The following is a 20,312-nucleotide window of genomic DNA, read 5'->3' on the forward strand; positions in this document are numbered from 1 at the left end:
ATGTCAGAAACAAGAGGCTGGACTTGAGGGCCATCAGCCTGCTTGGCTCCAGTGCCTTTTGTTATTAGCATGGGCTAGGGACAAGTACTGAGGAAGCAATTAAGGGTTATCTTGTTTCTCACGGTCTGGCTTGGAATTAGTTGCTTCCCGTGGCTGCTGTTTCACCGGCTGTTTGGTGGCTGCAGAGCTACTCCTTCAGGAAAGCAAACAGATGGCTCTTTCCTTGCACCCGAAATGCTCCAGGCTCTATTATTCAGGTGTCACACGACCGCAGCAAAACAAGGCAGGCAGTCGCTGGTGCTAGATGGTATGCTCAGAAACAACAGAGCTGCTGCTTCTGGTTGTGTGGAACATGGGTGTCCCAGTATCTCCATACTGAAGGATGTGAACATTCAAAGCTATTATTGCAATAGCTTTCTGGGATGTTCTTTATACAAAGATTAGAGGGGGCGAATCAACAAAGAATCTAGAGAAAAAAATAAAGTGTCCATGAAAGACACCATAAACGGTAGATGCCATCTTCTGTCAGTACTGAGGCTGCCAAAACCAACCTGAATTGCAATTGCCCAGCTACAGCTGCCACCCACCTCTACAAACGGTAGACAGACTTGGTATTCAGAGATTCTTCTTGGATTTTAGAGTTTCCTCTTCATATCTGGGGGGGAGCTGCCTCTTTTGTGACTGTTTCTTATTTCTTTTCTTTGGACGCTTGCTCCTCTTGGGGCTGGGCTGGTGGATGGGAGCTGCAGCATGCCCTGAAGAGGCGACGTGGTGGCTGCAGGAGGCTCTTGGGGGAGTCTGTGACTGGGAGCTGCTCAGAGTCACCTCTCCTCCCACATCACTGCCGTGTGGGGGGGCATCTCCATCACCCTGCAACCTTCCACCCCGACCAGTGCAGCAAGACCATGGGTTCCATGGGGCCATGTGATTCCAGGAGGGGTCCCCACGGCCCCGCCACAGGCAAGCCCAGGGATATCCTTTACTTTTGCGCTGCAGTAGGGCACGGCCCACCTTGCTGGGGGGTTATTTCTGAAGGGGTGATGTGGTGTAGCAGTGGGACTGGTGCAGAAACTCCTGGCTCCATCCCCTGCCTTGTGCTTGGGATGGGAGGTGGTTGTAGGATGCTGCCTCTCTCCTGCCAGCCTGGCAGCAGCTTTCCTCCAAACCATTTTAGGACTGTGCTAATCCCCTAAATTTAACCAGTGATGTCAAAGGCTCATGTTAGCTCCCTGCGCCGAGTCCTGCGCCCACACACGCTGACGTGAGCCAGGAATAACTCCACCACCATGTAGACTTGAATTCCGTCCCAAGCAATGCCGCCCGATGCCCATTTTCATAACACAGACCCCTGAGCCATCGCTGGGCAGGTGGAGCAGCACCAGAGCTGGTGGGGAAGGAGACACTGGGGCTGGGCAAACACACGGCAGAAGAACTGGATACGGCCAACAGGGTAAGGAGAGACCTCTCAAGGTAAGCTGGAAATGGAGTGGTGCTATTTATTAATCCAGCAGTGCCCGGAGAGCAGGCGTGGGGACGGCTGTGTTTGGTTTGGCTGCTGAACTGATAAATTGGAGGAGGGAAGAAAACTACTCTGGTGTGGATTTAAATGGATGTTACTTTTTTTGTTGTTGTTGTTTTTGTCATTAAAATTGTAAAAGAAAGAAGAGAAAGTTGTGTTCAAACCAAAATGTTGGATGGGGCTGGAGATGACTGTTTCTACTTTGGGTTCTGGTAAAGGAAAACAAGGGAAACAAAGGGCTCATTTCACAAAATTGCTGGGAGGGTGGCAGCCCCCCCAGCCAGGTTCCCATCCACCCCCTCCTTCCCTTCCCGCCTCCGAGATGCAGCAGTGCATCACACCACCCGTGTTCGGGACATGGACAAGCTCCCACCCAACCACATCCCTGAGCTGACCTGAGAGGTGCTGCCCAGAAAGGCTTTCCTAGGAAAAAGTGTCTGTTTTCAAACAGAATTGGCCAACCATGGTGGGATGGCCTTTCTCCTCCCGTCGCCTGGTGTGACCCTCTCTCTCCGTTCGCCCCACTCTTTTGGGGGAGCACAGTGCTTGCCGCTGGGCAGATGTTTAGCAGAAGACAGGCCGCGGTGTGAAGACCTTTCCCCCATCAGTTCAGAAGAATTGGTGAGCAGGATGGGCTGAAAGGAATGGGAGTTTTGTCATGAAGGTGTTTGGGTGGGGGGGCTGCTGTTTGTGAGGATGGACTCGTTTGGTGCTATTAGGGAAAAGCAGTGACAGCCGTGCGTGGTGTTTTGCTGCCTGGGCAGGATGTGGGTGGGCAGAAGGCTTGAGCTGAGTTAGCACAGGACAACCATCACCTCTGCATTTCTGTCTGGCCACAGGCTGTTAAAAACCCGCTGAAAACCTGTAGCCCTCCTTGTCTGCCAGAGCCAAGTAGCAGAGAGAAGCCAGAGCGTGGATGGTGCAATCTTGGCTCAGGACACGCAGACAGCATGGGAAACGTGTGGAGAACATTCCCTGGGAGTAAAACAGCCTGAGCTATGGCTGGGAAGAAATACTTTTCTAGCTTTATCCTTTTGCCCCAACTTCTGAGGAGGACCAAATCTCATCTTTATATTTTTTGATTTATTGATTTTGTTGGGAAAAGAGTTAGAGCCCGAGATCGTAAACAAGGTGTTAAGCGTGTGGGAAGCTCAGGTCTGAGCTCCACATTTGAAACAGGCCATCTGAGGTCGCGTCATCACCCTGCCCTCACCGCTAGCTGCTGGTGCCTCCCAGGTGGCTTTTCCACACGGGGGCTAAAAACTCCAACCTGAGAAACCTTTCCTGGCAGAAGTTTTGTTAAAAATGGTACATTCCTGAAATGAGAGGGGAAAAAAGGATTAATTGATATTTTCCATGGAAATACCCATTTCCCTGGCAATTGGAAGGCAGTAGGGTGGGCGCAAGGTCTGTGGGAGCCACAACTGACCCCCTTGTGTGCAATGTTGGGTGGACGAGGCTCTTCCATGGGCAGGGAGCCGCCCTGGGGCCTCTGTGTGTCCTGGATGCTGCTGAAAGAAACGAAACCCCTTCAGAAATGCCTTTTCCCAGCCACTGTGGAGGCTCCAGTGCCTGGGAAAGAAACAGCGGTGGAAACCCCACCGGCACAGCCCAAGCTGCAAACAGCCAAGAATGAGCTGTTACAGCTTGCTCATGGGGGAAGAGAGGCAGATTTAGTCTCCTTCAGTTCCCATCCAGGGCACACATGCAATGTTTCATCCTTCATGAAGAAAAAAATCTTGGAGGAAAAGCTTAATTCTTGGCTTTTCAGATAACCCAAGCTGTACATCTGATGTGGTTCACTGTCCCCATAGGAGGGCAGAAGGTGGCTTTGCAGAGGACCCTGCCTGCTCGGTGGGGAGGGAAGGAACTGAGATATGGAGGGAACCAGGGAGCACCAGTGGGTTTTTTTGAGCTGTAGTGATGGTGAGCTTGGGGTAAGTGGTTACTGGGAGGAGCGAAAAGGGAAAGGGCAGCCTCTGTCACACCATCCTTTGAGGAAAAGCCATGGGATTGCTCCATGCTACGGAAGAAGGTGCCTCCAATTTGCTCAGACCCACCGGGCACACTTCCTGCGTGTGGCTTGTGGAAAGAACAGAAAAAGGCTTGAGAGCAGTTGTTTTCTTTGGGGGAGAGGGAGTCAGGCAAAATTTAATGTATTTAATAGAATTTCAAGCTTATCCTTCATTTATGAGTGGTAGGGAAAAAAAAAAAACCACAAAACTCTGAAAAGAGTTCACGTCCAAGTTGTCTCTGATTAGAGAATTGCAGTGACCCAAGCGGGTAGGACTGACGGTTGAGGTGAGCTGCCTGGCAAAGCCTGGTAAAGGAAAGTTGGTTTGTTGGCAGCACCACAAAGTTGGTGTTAAAGGAGGTGTCTTCTCAGCTGTTAAGAAGTGTAGGACAGTTATTGTGTATCATACAGTAAAAAGATAGAGCTATACCCATACACTTATTTTGTTTCAAGTCGGGGGTCTGGTCCATTATCTCTTGAAGCCAACATGGAGAACATTGCTGATCTGAGGAGGTCTCTCCCTGCACCACATTTGGAGCTGTTTCCGTTTCAGAAGTGCCACCCACTGCTGTTGGATTACAAACCTTATGAAGAACGACTGAGGGAGCTGGGGTTGTTTAGCCTGGAGAAGAGGAGGCTGAGGGGAGACCTTGTCACGCTCTACAACTACCTGAAAGGAGGTTGTAGAGAGATGGGGGCTGACCTCTTCTCCCTGGTGACAAGTGATAGGACAAGGGGAAACGGGTTCAAGTTACGTCAAGGGAGGTTTAGATTAGATATTAGGAAACATTTTTTCACTGAAAGGGTTATCAAACATTGGAATAGGCTGCCCAGGGAGGTGGTGGATTCACCATCCCTGGAGGTGTTTAAAAAAAGGGTAGATGGGGCACTTAGGGACATGGTTTAGAAGTGGCTTTTGTCAGGGTAGGTTAAAGGTTGGACTTGATGATCTTAAAGGTCCCTTTCAACCTCAGCAATTCTATGATTCTATGATTGCTGGTGAATTTTTCAGTAATGTGAATGAATTTTTTCCACGTGGAAGTAATAATTGGCTGTGTGTCACCTCAAGGGATGATTAAATCACCCAGTGTCTCAGTCTCCAGGATGCAGTTGGACACATCCTGTTAGATGCTGTTCCTCCGTAATTGACCTGAGCAGACTTTCTTTATGGTTGTTCCTCACCGATAGCTCACACCAGTGACACGGCAACAGTGTGTTCGTCAGAGTCTCCCGTGAATCACCAGACCGAGGGGTGGATAATTGTTACTTTGGTTCCTCGCTGAGAGTTTAAATAACATGCACAAATCAAAAGACCCTTATTGCTGCAAAACGCAAGTCGAGAGAATACTCAAGCAGTAATGTGAAAGGAGAAGAGGAGCTGGCGTGCTTCATGTTTCAGCTGGAACAAATGCCACTGCAATGCTGGTATTTTTATGGTGGAGAAAGTTTTGTTTTCTTAAGCGGCAAGTAGGCCTGTCAGGAAAATGGTATTTCTCTTTGGTGAGATATTTAGAAGTTTCAGCTTTTGGTTTTCTTCTGATGTGGAGTAAAACCAAGGTCTTCTCTAGTTTTTTACAAGAACTGAAGAGAGCGAGGCTGGGGCTTGGTGACAGGGATTCACCTCCCACCGTGCAACACCTGAGACAGGTGGCCAAGCCCTTGCTCAGTGTAATTAGTGGTGTGCGCTTATAATTGTGCCACCCTCGTGCGCAGTGAGCAGCCTCAGCTCCTCCCGTGCCAGCGGGCAGAGGGGACCCTGCATCAAGCGGGGCTGAGACCCGAATGTACCCGGGTCCTCCTGCGATTAGAGGAGGGACCTGCAGAGGATGCCGGGCAGGAGGTGACCGCAGCATCCCACTGCACAGTTCACAGGGAGGGGTGGGCAGCCAGGAGAAAATCAGGAGAAAGTGGCTGATGGATGCATTTCTTTCATCCCAGTGGCAAGACATTAGGTGTCTGTGCCTTGACTGACCCTGGGGGCAGAGATCACATCCTCATAAAGTGGCACCGGACTCCCAGAGGTACGGAGACCTATTTCTCTCGTAGAAAGTAGGAAGGAGATTTGTTTCTCTTCTCCCCACCACCACAGCAGGGCTTCCACTCTCCCTTTTATGCGGTAGGTACGAGCAAGCTTGTGGCTTACTGTTGTCTCGAGGTTTCGCTTGGTTTGCTTTATAAATATCCCAGCCTACCCAAGCGAGACTTGAGTCCTCCCTCTTCCACCCATGTGAAACCGTTGATGAGCATCCATCCGCCTGTGCATCTGTCCAACATGCATGCCACAAAGCTACCTAAGTGCTCTTAGGGACACGGGGGCCCCGGACCAGCACCTCCCGAGCGCTGGTGTCTTTCACTGGCGGAGCTGGGGCTGGGATACCCAGCAGCCCCATTCCTGCACCCTGGCACGCTGGCTTGCCCTTGGATGGTGACATATGGGACTGGGGGGGTCAGAGCCATGCATGGGTGAGCCACAGGGAGAAAAGGTGCTGGGTTAACCCTGAAGGAGGATGGATTAGAAGCCAGACCAGGTGTGGGATGCCATATCCTGTATATGCAGCCAAATAGGGAAGGACATAGAGGGGAGCCAAGTAGGGAAGGACAAGGCATCCTTTACATGGACCACTGAGGTCTGGTTTTGCCACGTAACTCCTCCCATAGTCACCAACACCACCACCGCCTTACCAACCCCTTTTCTGAGCTTGTCTGATCCTGGGGAAGGCATTTGATGAGAGACTTGATGGATTCCCTCTTTATTTTTCCCTGCAGAGGTCTGACTTTGTTTAGCACAGGATGACATCCCCAAAAGCAGCTTCCTCTGAAGAGAGAGCTGTAAATATTTTATGTCTAACGCATTCCTCTGAAAAATACTGCAGCTTAAACAAAAAGATAAAGTGTTTTTCATCTGCCAGCAGAGATCCTGCCTGAGCCTCAACTGCATTGAATGGTGCACTTGGGCTTCTGAGTAAAGAAGCTTCCTCAGACTGCTCTTGTCCTTCACCAGGGAGAAAATTATGATGATTATGGCTGTGGTGTCCATCAGGGTCTCGGTGAGACAGAGCTCTGCTCTGACTCTCACAACGCCGAGTTACCTGAGACTCCCTGCTGCCTGTCGCTGGCCTGGGACTTACCTTCTTCCTCCCACCAGCCACTCATCCCTCCTCTCCCTCGCTCGGTGGAGGTAACCCAGCAGCGTTATTGAATGGGAGAGTGTGATGTGCACGGGGCAGTGCCCAGGGCATGGGAACGGGGGACAAACCAGCTCTCAGCCACGAGGCTCCGCTGCTGCTCGAGATGCAGCAGTACAGCACCCCACCGGTGTTTGTGTTTGAAAGGCTTTCCTAGGAAAAAGTGTCTGTTTTCAAACAGAATTGGCCAACCATGGTGGGATGGCCTTTCTCCTCCCGTCGCCTGGTGTGACCCTCTCTCTCTATTCGCCCCACTCTTTTGGGGGAGCACAGTGCTTGCCATTGGGCAGATGTTTAGCAGAAGACAGGCTGCAGTGTGAAGACCTTTCCCTCACTAGTTCAGAAGAACTGGTGAGCAGGATGGGCTGGGAGGGGTGGGAATTTTCACACGGGCACCCAGGGGCAAGGCTCAGGTGATGTAGATGGAGAAGGGACAGGAGGCTGGTGACACCCAGCACCACCCCGTGTCCCCAGCACAGGTTGGGAAGAGAGGAGAGACACCCCCTTTGTGGGTAAACCCTTCTGCAGAGGATGCAACGCTGTGCAGTGACTGCTCGTGGCCGCCTCGCCCTGTCTCACCCGGGAGCTTGGCTTGGGCTGCAACCGTCCTCTCCATTTGGCTGCGAGGCGGATGGGCGCCGCCGGCTGTAAATCTGCTGGGGAGCTCATGACTCACGGTGTAAGAGCCGTGGAGCGCCGTGGATTACGCGGCGCCGGCTGCTCACCTTTCTGAAGGCGGTTTTGGCTCCCCTGGATGTTTGTGCAGGAGAGAACGAGCCTGTGCCCTGGTGGGGCGACCACAGCCCCGCACTGACACGCCAGGAGGAGGGTAAGAGCGTGCCCCATGTCATCAGGCTTGGAAAAGCCATCAACACTCAGTGTTGCTGTCATTACAAGCCTGCTATGTAGGATTTTTTTAAAAAAACAAACTTAATCCAAACCCTCCATTGCACATACGTCCATCGGTTGACTTCTAAATGGAGTGGTTTCTCCAAGTGCATCCCACTACAGAGTCAAAGCCTTGGGACATCCCCATCCTCAGGATGCATCCTGGGGCACTAGCATCCCGGAGGCTTGGTGGCAAGCTTTGATGCTGCCAGAGCTGATCCTGCTGCTTTCTAGTGGTGGTGGGTGAGCCTGGATGTGAGGATGGCCTTGGGACACCCCAGCAGAGCCAGGGATCCTCTTGCTCCTCACCTGCGCACAGGCGGTGGCACAGCCTGAATTTTTCACCACCCCACACACTGTCTGCCGCTGCAGCTGGCACTAGTTGGCACCTCGCTGGTAGTCCCCAAAACACCTCTTGGTAAGAGCTCAGATGCTTTTTCCTTTGTGGTCAGAGCTCACATGTGCCCCTGGAGTGGAAATGCAGGGTCTTTGAGGGTCTTTCCTCCCCGATTTATGTCTGCTGCTTCTGGACCTGCTGGCTTCCTAAATGCACAGGTAGCCTGTGACCCATCTCACGCCTGGCAGTGTCCCAACCTGCTCACGCCACACGAAGGTGCCAAGCACAGCCAGATCCTGTCAGAGGCATTAGGAAATGCTGGCTAATGCTGGGATGGGGTGATAAAACAGAGCTCCAGCTGGAAAGAGCAAAGGCCACCAATCAGAGACGGCTTAAAGGCTGCAGAGCACATTTCTCTTCGTCATTCAGTGCACACGGGTGCTTGAAGCCCTCCTGGTCCCAGGAATGGGAACTGTTTGCCTCTTAGGCATGAGGGTTTCTGTCTAATCTAGTGTCTGAGACTCCTTCACCGCTGAGCTCATAATTTTGAAATCATCTCCTGAGTACCGTAAGCTGTCAAGAGAGATGATGGATGGAGCTGGCCTTTTGAGAGACAAGATCCATCCACATCTGCCTCAGGTGCGTGGACCATGTGTGCTCAAGTGAGCTCGCTGCCGTCATGCACGAACTGGAGCTTCATTTCTGAGATGTCCTTGTCATAAAACATCTGGGCAAACTGGCAGCTCTGACAAAACGTTGCAGAGCGTGAACATCTGCTGGAGCCATTCACTCCATGGTAAGCCCATATTCTTCCATGCAAGAAGATGGTGTAATCAAGGCCCCCTTCACTGTTTGCTCTCCATTCTCAACTTTTTCTCCTCCTTTACGCTTGGCACAAGGGACTTTTCTGGAAAGCTCACTGCCGCGGTATCCCATTCTCTCGTGGTGTCTGTTCTTCTTCTGAGACTGCCTGAGGTGGCATTTGATCATGGCAGAAATCCCCTTCCTGGTGTCACCTTTCCCCAGGTGCTTCTGATTCAACGGAAAACCCAGGAAGACACCGCCGTCCTTATCAAGATGTAACTAGCCCAGACACCGCCGCATCACATCATTTTTTCAGTCCATATCACCGATGACTCAGCCTCCATTAACAGCAGTCATCAGGGACTATTTCACCCTACCTTTCCTCCTGGCCAGAGGCCAGCCCATAACCTGTGCAACCCTCCCAGCTTCAGATCAGCTCTTCCAGCACTGGGGATGCTTTCGAGACCGCGTCGCTCCTTCTCCACAGCACTCCCCGCACATGCTGCTGCAGACTGCCGAGGGCGGCAGGGACAAACGCGGACAGCCCAGCATCTCCACTAGCTCTGACATTTGGGATACATGAATTAGCAAGCCCTCTGTTCAAGGTCATCTCCTTGCAGGGCTACTGCCGACTGTCAAGGGATTTACACGGCCAGTTGGGTTGTTTTTTTCCCTCTGCTGTGCTTCCACGGGTTACTTTCCCAAAGATAATTATATGACTCAGGAAGACAACCGCATACCTCGCATACTTGTGGGAACCATAATGCCGATAGGTGGTGTAGAGCATTTTGAAGCTCTTTGAACACACAAGAGCAGCTGAATTCCCGTGACTTACCTACCCAAACCAAAGCAAGTCCAGGCAATGGCTGCATAGTTTTCGTGGAGCCCTTACCCAACGGAGGACAAACGTCTTCCAGAGAAAGCTTTGGTGTTGCAGCAGCGAGGCACGAGGCACGGAGGCTTTTTGTCGCCAGAAAATTCACAGGTGTTTTGTCAGGTAAGATTTACCATTGCTATTTTACTGGTTTTTGGAAGACCTCATCCAAACTGAGGCTGGAGCGGGAAGGTTTTCTACTATGAATGCAAAAGAAAAAAAGAAAAGAGGCAGTCATCTGCTTTCTGAGAGGTCATGGGAATGGCACAGAGAAATTATCATCTCTTAAATAGATAAGTGATTATTATGGGTAAAATAACCTGGCAGCTAATTGCCTGTGAAGATAACTGGCAAAAATGAGGTGCGGCGGTGTCTGGTATCGCTGGTTTAGCACAGATTGCTCTGCAAGAGACACAGAGAGAGACACAGCCTTTGCTTCAAGTGCTTTAACGTTTGAATCGTCGAGTTACTGTTCAATATGCTGGTTTTGGAAGAAAACCAGGGAAGTAAGAAAGAGAAATTTTATTCCATGGGGTACCTTGGAGGACCCTATGGATCTTAAAACCACCCCAAATCAGGGTCGACCCGCGCACCCAGCGTCTCCTGTACCTTGCCATCAGCGCAGTGGACAGTGGCAGCAGCACTGCGAGGTGGCTCCTGGTTTCCTGCTGTGCCTGCGGGATGGCTGCTCCTCCGGGACCTTTTCGGGGGACGCTTTTGCTCAGGCATGAGTGAGAGCTTGGCTGCAATTAAAGCTTTATTGCATTTACAGTATTTTTAAAGCTTTTCAAGTTTTTGTTCTGGCTCCTGGCTATCTGCATCGATGTGTGTCCCTAGAGAGAGATGAGCTATTGAAATGAAATCATGACATGTAAGCAGGGATGTATTTATTGATTTGCCTTCTACCTTTAGATATAAAGGGATACAGAGGATATAGAGGAGCTTCTAGCTCCTGTCCCCATCAGTGCAGATGACTTGAAACTACTCACCTGCCAATAGGTCCTCTGAGACCAGATTGGGACAGGTCCTCCAAAAGGGCTTCAAAATACAAAGGGCTTATCAGAAATGCCTTGGGGTCCCCCAGCGATGCCGGGAGCCTGCCCCCAAGCCCCTTCCCTCTCCGGCCATCCTCATAGCCCTGAACGGAGGCAGGGGGAGGGATGGTGGCTGCTCTTTGAGGAAGGCTCCCGTCGGAGGGGATCGCGTGCTTCCTGGCTCCTGAATATTTTTGTTCGCTGGGGCGAGGGGAGCAATACGACTTGCAGCTTGTCCTGACATGTGTCTGCTGTGTGTAAACCTGCAGCTTTTATAAAAAGAGCTCCTGTCCTGGGGACTGTGGAGCCTTCAAGTGCTTCTTGGCTCTGGGCTTCTCCTTTACATGTCGTAAGATCAGATTAATGATGTATTAGTTCGAGATAACTGCCATGAGATCATGTAATTAACTTGTGATCGCGCTCTGTGCCAGTTGGCTGAAACTCACCGCTTTTAAAAAAACCTCTTTCAGACCAGCTACAAACAGAGCTTTTTGAATGATGGCATTAACAAATAGCTCATTAGTCACCTTTTGGGCTAATTAAAGGAGAGCACATCCAAGGCAGTAAAGAACAGCAGTGGGTGATTAAATGCCGCCGTCAGGCTGAGCTCTGAGAAACGGGGGAGGCCCGTTGCGCCCTTCACTGTGGCCATCGCGCTCCCATTCACATGGGTTTGTGATGTCCCCCTCCGAGGCCTGATCCTGACCTGCTCAGCTCCGTAAGGCTCAGTCAGACCTTCTCATTCCTGCTCCTGTTCCCCTTGGGTAGATGAATCGCTGCAGAGAGGCGGCTGCAGAAAGGCGACACCTTCGCAGGGCAGCGATACCTGCCCAAGGGCAGCTGCTCCTTGCCCAAGCGATGTGGCTTTACCTCGGCACTGCTCCCGGATTTTGCATCCGTGGCCTTTTTGACACACAAAAGTTTTGCTCCGAGGGTTAGGCGATGCTTTAACTTCTCTGGACTCACTGGGAGTGGGAAGAATCTGGGTTACCGTGGAGGCACCGTAAGGATGTGTATACCCTTTTGGTGAGCACTGGGCTGGAACAGGCACCATAAAGATGTATCTACCATTTTGGTGAGCACTGGGATGGACATTTCCATCCCCTGCCTGGTGAGAGGAAAGCTGTATCACTGTCCCGGTGTTTTTACAGGGTGATGGGAAACATCTCAGGGAAAGGGATCTGTCTTGTAGCATTTAATCCCATGCATGGCTGCTGCAAGACTGCTGCCCAAGACCTTCTCCCACAGTCTTCCCGAGCTTTCTCCCTCTCCTCCAGCTGGACCGAGCTCCCTTCTTCAGTCCCTGCTTCTTCCCTCAGCCTCAGTCCTGCCTTGGCTGTCCACCTCACCCTTTTGGCACAGCAAATGGCCATCCCAAACCCTACAAATTGCTCGGAGACACACGTTAGGGTCAGTGCCCTCTCTTGCTGGGCCAGCCCCCAGTGTAGGGTTTGCAACATGAGCAGAAACAGAGATTTCTCTCCCTGCCCCACCTTCCCTCGCCAAACTGATACCCAACCCCACTCTCCTCAGTGTCCTCCCTGCTGCTCCATCTACCAGACTTACTGTAGCTGGTGGCCACCTCAGCTGTTGGGAACCCCTGTCTCTTGTCCCAGTCCCTGCTGATGCTCACCCTCCCTTTAGACCAGGCTGAGACGTGCTGGTGGTGGCTCTACAGTCACCCACGCTGGTCTGGTCACCAAGTCCTGTGATGGCATGACTTGGGGCTGCTCTGGTACTCAGGAACCAACTGTGTGCACCCCACACCGCCCAACTCCCCAGCGCCAGATCCTGCTCAGAAGGGTTCACACGTGAGCTCTTCTTAGGTGCTACAAGGGGTTGAAAACGCTCTTTATCTAAGCAAACAAATCATTAAGAGCAAAGTGCTCCTGTGTGCTGCTTTGGGGGCTCAGACCAGCAAGGTGGTGTGTGGATATCACCCGCCCTAAGTGCTCACCAGCCCTAGGTGCTCACCAGCCCGAGCAATCCCCGGCTCAAACTGGACCGAGCATCTCACCAAACTGTGCCCTCCTTCACTCCTTGTGGAGGACAGAAGAGGTAGCCAAGTCTGCATGTTCTGGAGGAGGCCACTGATTTTTATCCCAGTCATGTAGGTGGGTGCAGCTAGAGCTCTGGAGTTGAACTGGATGCAAGGAGATGTGATAGCTCGGAGAAATGGGAGGTCCTTCGTACAGCATCTGTACCTCCGCTCAGGAGTGCCTGGTTTTGGTGAGCCACGTGGATGGAGCCAATTCTGAGGGCAGTGCTTGAGCAAATGCTGCCAGCTTCTTCTTGTCCTCCAGATCAAGCCCCTGCGTGCTGGAGTGCTTAGGTTTGACGCTTTAATCTCTTGTCTGTCTGGGTTAGTCTCAGGTCATTAACTTTTATTTTCCCGCTGTTCTGGCTGTGTGAATTCTGCAGTTTATGGTACTAAAAAAAAAAAATCCCTGTGCAGCTGCTGAGTGCCCAGAGAGGCTGTGTGGCAGATTGTCTTAAACTGGAAATGTTACAGAAGAGGAGCTTAATGGGGGCTTGTCCTCTGACAGCCACTTCTTACAGATTAGAGGGGTTGTAAAATATGGCTGAAATGGTCATTCCAATGTTACGCTGTGTTAACCTGCAGTTTGGAAGAGATTTGCAGGTTAGGATGAAAATGGACAGTGGTTTGTGATCCATGTGGGTGCTGCTGAGGTATAACCAAAGCTGTGAAGTGAAAGGGGTCTTAACTCACGCTCCACTCCCATTATTTTTTATATTGTATCAGTACATGACATATAGCAGGAATGCCAAGTCTTTTCTCATCTTGTTTTTCTCAGAGGACTGGTGGAAGCCGTAGGTGTGTAAAAGGAGCTCCCCCTGCCCTAAGTGAGGACTGAATACAGGGTCTGAGTGCAGGCACTTTGGAAAATCAGACATTTGATTTGTCTTTTTCTTAAAAGATGGAGGTAACAGGCATTGGCTATTGACTGCAAGAAGGCTGAGCACTTCGAGCAGCTAGAGCCTAAATCCCAGCTCTCACAAGGCACCAGGCCGAGTCGCAATGCACCTTTCTCCAGCCTTGCCTTGTAGCGAGAAGTTTATTGCATGAGCATTAATGCAGCTAGTGCGCCCTGATCCGTGTTCGTACCCATTCCTTTCCCTCCCATCCCAGCCTCCTCAGCAGCCACGGAGGAGGGTGGACACGGCGGGTGCTCTGCAGTGAGACAGGGACCACAAACCCATCCCTGATCCTGTGATGCTGGCCACGAGGACGGTAGGACCTCCGCTGGCAGCAAGGTCTGCTGTGCTGTCACAAGAAAGGATGGATGCACCAAAGCTACAGCAACGACTGAGGTTTACGATCTTTTAGGTGTTTCGCATTGCTGGTATTATTGTCCATAATAAATTGTGGCTTTTGATTTTTCTGACACTGGTTAGAGCTTATGGACTGGGAAAGTCAGAAGTTTTACGTTTGCAATTAAATTTCTGTGATGGGAGCCCAGGGCCTGTGTCTGTATGTTCTCATGTATATGGTTCTGAACAGAGGGGGACAGTGGGCAAAGAGCTGAGGTCCGGAGGTTTGCTTTTTCCGTCTTTCAGAGAAACGCGTGAATATGGAAAAAACCATTTTATCTTCTACGCTGCGCTGATAAATTGCCCTTTCGTTCTTTTTCTCTTATGCTTTTTATCGAACTCGCAGACAAACCTCTCCCTTGGCAGGTGGAAAGAATAAATTGCCAGCAGTACACATTGGCGAGATGCCTTTCAGCAGTGGAGCTGTACAAATAATAGGTTTTTCATTTCTGTGGCTGAACAGAAAAATTGAAAATACTTTTTGTTTTGGGTCACCCCCTAAAGGAGAACGTTTCTTTTCTTTGATTCCTTTTTGTAAGCATCGCACGAGACATTCTGGTTTGAGATTATTTAGTGCTTTTCATAACTTAAAAGAAAACAAGAAAAAAGAAAAGAAAAAGCGAACTAGGTCACTTTCAAACCAAAAACGTCATTTGAAAGAACAACAAAAAAGTTTCATTTTTCAAATGTGAAAATGGAGCCTTGCAGCTTTCCTCAGAACTTTTTTCCTTCACTTTCAGCTAAACTTAATTACGTATTCAACTCAAATCCACCCAGAGTCTCGGTACCTCTTAATTGCACTTTGGGTGAATTTGCTACATCAAAAAAACCCAGTGGAGCTCCACCTGCACACAGCTGTGACCTGTCCTGTTTGCTGCTCAGCAAACGCATATGCACAAGTATTTAATTCTACTTAATGAAGGTGTTGAGCAAGAGACCATGTGAAATGACCTCTCGCAGGTCTGGCTGGCCAGGGAAGCATCGGCACAGCCATGATTCACCCTGGTGAGATCCGGCAGCATGCCGGGACAGGGACTCGGGCTGTGCCATGTTGGGAGCCACTGGGGTGGCACACCGATGTGGGACTGTTGCCTCTTCCCACAGCCCCCCCGGCTCCTGGCATCTCCCCTCCATGGGATGGTGGCTGGGAGGTACCAGTGCTTGGGAAATGCAATGGTGTGTGGCTCAGCCATGCTTCGCTTCCCTGTGGGTACAGGGCTCATCCGTCTCTTTCTTTGCCTGGTTTCCTAAGGAAACGGTGCCGGTGTCATGGTGTCCCTCCATCACTACCTGCCCATCCCTCCCAGGAGCGCCCTGAATTCAGGGTCCTGTCAGCATTAAATTACAACAAATTCCTACAAATGGTGTTGATGAAAATCAGGGCCTGAGTGGAGATGCACAGCTGCCGGTGTGGTGTATCTCAGGGGACTCACCTCTCCATGAGAACAGCTCCATTCTTGCCATCTGGGGTCCGTGTTTGCCTCAGACAGCCTTAGGGAAAGTCCCTGTTGTCACCTCCTCTTCAGCATCTTCCCACAGAGGCAAAAAAGCTCTGCAGTAACTTTTCGTTGCATCCCAAGACTGTTATGTGCTTCCTTGACAAATTAGAGGTTGTTGACACTGGAAGGACTCTACTCCTTCCCATACCCACGTAATCCTGAAAATTTAGGGGTGGATGAAAAGCCCCTGTGTGCCTACTGCAGGTCAGGGAGGGAAAATACCTCCACGTATCTTCATGGACTCCCAGCTGCAGCAAACCTATAGGTAGCACCGAATGGCCAATAATCAGGAAAATAACTCGGTGTCTACACCAGAAAGGGACATTTTGGGTTTAGGAACTCTAGCTTTAACTGCTCAACAATCTCCATCCTTGCCTGGTGGCTCACAGCCATCGGTCCAGAGCCAGGGCAGTTGCGAGAGCCAAGCGGCCAGTGATAGCATCGGCTTGTAACGTGTAACTGATAACTCCCAGCCTGTAACTCCTGTCCATGGAGGGCTGGGACACAGGAGCAAGGGCCAGAACTCCTGCCCGCTCTTCTCACCAGACGGGACCCCATAGTGGTCGGGCTGGGCGCATAGAGCTGAGACACACATCCCTGACGGACGCCCTCGTGGCACATCACCCTGCTCAGAAATAAAACCCCATCCTGCAAATATTGTGAGGGATTAGGAGTTTCTCAGCATTAGTCAGACTGACAACAGAAAATGGAAGAGGTCCCAAACATCGGTGGCCTTTTGACACAGCCGGGAGACTTGTCGATGTTATAAGTCAAGGCTTGGCAGAGTCAGCTGCTCCTTGGCCCAATAGGCCCCTGTGAGCCATGCGATTTTTTTCTTTTCCCTTTTTTCTGGAAATATTGAAAAGACATTTTCCTTTGCTGAGGGAAGCTTCTCAGCAACTGGCCATGGTGCGGACCGCGACAACCACTCAGAGTATCTTCTGGTTATTCCCCAGAGAGAGCGGCAGGAGACATTGCAAACAGATCTTTGATGCTGCAGATCAGAGATGGACCCTGGTGAAAACTGGAAGCTGGATGAAACCAACTGGTTGTCTCATGGTGGGATCCATCCCTTTGCCAGTGTGAAAGGAGGTAGGACATGATTGCTGGTTTTGAATATGCCCAGGGAACACGCTGGGAGTCTTCCCGATGTGCTGCTGCCCTTCGCTGTGCTTGCAGTGGTCCCAGGGGTTTTGCTGGGCTATGTCCAGAGCAAGGCAGTGCTCAGTATGAAGGTGGGAAAGGTCTGATCCAGGAGCTGGCAGACTGACACAGGCACTCGATCTGTGGTTTGTCTTCTTTCTCCGGAGTGGCCTTTTGCCAAAAAACCACACCTTTTGGCAAGTTAATGTGCCACTTGTGCTAGATGCGATCACTCTCATTCTCCAGAAGCAGGAATCTGCAGATGCCAGTGGTTGAGGAGGAGCAAGGAGGAAAGCTGGTAAAATACCCCCTCCTCTCTTCAATCATACTGGGGCCTACGGGAAGGGTGGGGAGGGACTCTATCAGGGGCTGTAGCGATAGGACGAGAGGTAATAGTTTTAAAGTGAAAGAGGGGAGATTTAGATGAGATATTAGGAAGAAATTCTTTACTTGTGAGGGCGGTGAGGCACTGGAACAGGTTGCCCAGAGAAGCTGTGGATGCCCCATCCTTGGAAGTATTCGAGGCCAGGCTGGATGGGGCTTTGAGCAGCCTGGTCTGGTGGGAGGTGTCTTTAAGGTCCCTTCCAAGACAAACCACTGTATGATTCTATGACTCTATATTTGCATGGGACAATTCAGGGTGACTCCTGGGAGACACTGTGCCAGCAGTGACAGGAGAGCCAAGAGCTGGGGCTCTCCGTGCCCCAGGACTATTCAAGGTTTCAGCCCCCCTTGGCATGAGAGAAGACCTCCAAGCCCAAGGCTGGGGTCCATTGCTCTCCAGAAATGGTCAGTCTCAGGAAAGCACTCAGGACAAATGCAATGGGAAATAGCCAGCAGAGCTATTTCTTGTATCGATTCATCTCTACCTAATTTCCAGCTAGCTGCTGTAATTTGCTTTATAATCCCCATTCGAACGTTTGGCAGAAGCAGCTACGTGTGCTCCCTGCTCTCCCCCAACTCACTCTTGTCACCAGAGGTCCCCGTCCCCAGGGCCAGCACAAGCTGTCCCTCCTTGGGCAAAGCTCCTTCTTCGGCTGGAACATGCCGTGCACCAGACTAAAACCAAAATAAACCCACAGCCTTCCAGATGACGGCACCTTGGGAGCGGAAACATTTTGCTGTGGTAAAATGCTCCGCTTATCTCCATCTGTTTCCCTCGGCTTCCCGCTGATAGCCCAGATGCCTGGGGAAGGGGACAGTCGGAGATGTGGCATCGCCCCCTTTTCCGTGAGAGCTGAATGAGATAAGGAGGTTTATGCTTTTGAACCCAGCAGCCCTGGGTTCCATCGCCCCAGCCAAGCACCACTGGGTGGCATCCTTATGACAGCACATCTGCTGCTTCTGCAGGTACCCAGCCCAGGGTGGCTCCAGGAGACGGCACAGGGATGCGTGCTGCAGTCCAGCCTTTTGCCCATTAGGACAATCTCTGCTTCTGTTGTGTGGGGTTTTTTTCCCTAAAATCTTTGCCGTGCGCGTGGTCCCTGTTACTGTTTATAGGCTGGGTTATACTGTATAGGCTGGGTTTGGGATCCCACTGTGCTTGGGTCTATAAAGCAGAGGAGGGCAGAGTCGCTGCTGCCAGGAGCTTATAAAAATCCGAAACAGTGAAATGTGGATATACTTTGGCCTCTGGTTTTGTACGCAGCCCGTTGCTATCCTAAATTAGCGGCTCGCAGCCTTTTCTAGCTGAGGGGCCTAACAGCATTTTATAATGAGGGGGGCGAGTTCTCTTAGAAATGTCCCAGATACGGATTACTACATGGTGTCATGCACCTGCCCTTCTTAAACACCCTCCTCGAACCCCCTAGGAACAGTCCACAGGTTTTTTTAAGTCTAGCCCATGCATCGAACAAGTGCCATGAACGTGAAAGGAAAAAAAACAACACTCAAAACCAACAGGAGAAAACCCACTCTCTGCAAAATGTATTTATTTATTTATTTTTTAAAATGCATCGAGTTTCTGCAACTTAGCAGCATTTTGACATTGAAAGAAATGTTTGAAAATAAAGAAATCCCCACCAACTCCAAGGCACAAATGGCATTTAACGCTGGGCCACGTGCTCCCATGTGGCCGCGGGTCCTTCAGGCAGCGAGGGACCGCTGTGCGCTCTGCCGGGAGCGGGCAAGGAGGGGTGGGCTTCTGGGGGGGTTGGGTTTGGGATCCAAAATAGGCTCCCACGAGCTTTTGATGAGAGATGCCACCAGCTGAGGGGTTTCCGGAGCCTGTGATCTAACCTGCCACAGGCGCTGAGTTACAGCAATATTATTATCAGATGACTCAAGGGTTTGCTCAGCCTCTGAAAAATCCTGGCCAGAACATTTTCCCGCTCCCGCTGGTAAAAACTATCCCAGTTGCCTTTGTTGGAGAAGGCTGTAGTTCTCAGGAAAGTTTTGCTGTGGGCAGGACACTCCTGACTGTGCCCCGAGCACTGAGGAAAGGGGTCGAAGAGCCACGGCGCAGCCGAAAAGGGGAGCACGGCCCCGCATCCCAGCGCGGGCAGAGACAGGGCAGCAGAGCTCTTGCTCTTCAGCAATGCTGGGAGGGGGATAAGGGTTCATCCCGCCAAATCTCTGTCTTGAGCTGACTCCGAGGTTTTTCAGTAAGAGCCGGATTAAAAAAAACAACCCACAACACACATATGAAAGCTGTCGGGGGTGAAGCGGAAGCAGGGTCTTACCTGCAGTGTGATTAAAACAGCGTTGTCACCCCAGGTCTCCACACCTCCCTCTCCAGCTGACCTTTCCGAGCATTTGTTCTTCTTCCCCCAGACAATGAGCTCTCCGAAGGTGCCCCAGCCCTCTTTGCTCTGGATCAGCTGGGTAAGTCCATGCATGATACATTTTCCTCGTCCTTTTTTTCCTATGTAGAGTAATTAGGAGATGACTTAAGACACAGGGCAGCCGCCGAATGCTTTCCACTGCATAAATTCATCATCACCAGAGCCTCCTTTCTATGTTGCTTTTGAATGCCATCCATCAGAGGGCTGGGACAGCTTGGCGTTAGATGTGTTTCGTACCTTTCTGTATTAAATTGATGCGGATTTTTTTCCCCTGGGAGAGAAGCTGTCACTTTTCTGGTGCAGAGCACTCCCAGATGCTGCTGCTTCTCAGCTGGGGGTTTGAGGTTTAGCCCACGGCTGGCACTGGAGCTCCTGTGACTTTCTGGTACCTTGCAACATGATGAGGGCTTTTTTCCCCCCGGGAGGCAGAAGTAGAGGTGTGTAAAGTGAGAGTGAAGAGTAAGACGCCCAGGGAGAAAACGACATCAAATGGGTATGGGAAGCTGAAGGCTTCAGAGGCTGAATCCATGGGGGAGCCCCATCTGGCAGTGATCTCCCCTCAATCCCAGCACCAAGGTCAAAAAAAGATGTGTTGCTCAGGAGGAGTTAGAGGTGCTCAGGGTAAGGTGGGGGTGAGGACCTGACCTGCACGCTGAGAAGGTTCTGCAGGAGGTCTGATGTGCAGGGAAGGGGGAAATCAGGTCCCTGGCCCCTTCTGAGAAAATAGCGGAAGGCTGGAGATGGAGCATGGGGAAAGTGTGAATTACATGTGTTGGGAGAGATGTCGGGCTCAGGTCTGTGCCTTTCTCTTCAGCAGCATGGTGGGACAACCCCACACACTGCAATGCCCATCACCTTACATGACCAAGCACCAGACTTTCCTCTCAAGGAAAGGCACC

General features: G+C 51.1%; 1 long non-coding RNA gene across 1 annotated transcript; it reads left to right on the forward strand.

Annotated features, from left to right (window-relative positions):
• The first annotated feature begins 1,288 nt into the window (after window positions 1-1,288).
• Window positions 1,289-19,454, forward strand: LOC128902696 (uncharacterized). Its single transcript, XR_008463864.1, has 3 exons — window positions 1,289-1,470; window positions 16,444-16,579; window positions 19,403-19,454. It is a non-coding gene; the product is annotated as an uncharacterized LOC128902696 (long non-coding RNA).
• Window positions 19,455-20,312: the final 858 nt, after the last annotated feature.

Source organism: Rissa tridactyla, chromosome 1 (genome assembly GCF_028500815.1).
Source record: "Rissa tridactyla isolate bRisTri1 chromosome 1, bRisTri1.patW.cur.20221130, whole genome shotgun sequence".
NCBI lineage: Eukaryota > Metazoa > Chordata > Aves > Charadriiformes > Laridae > Rissa > Rissa tridactyla.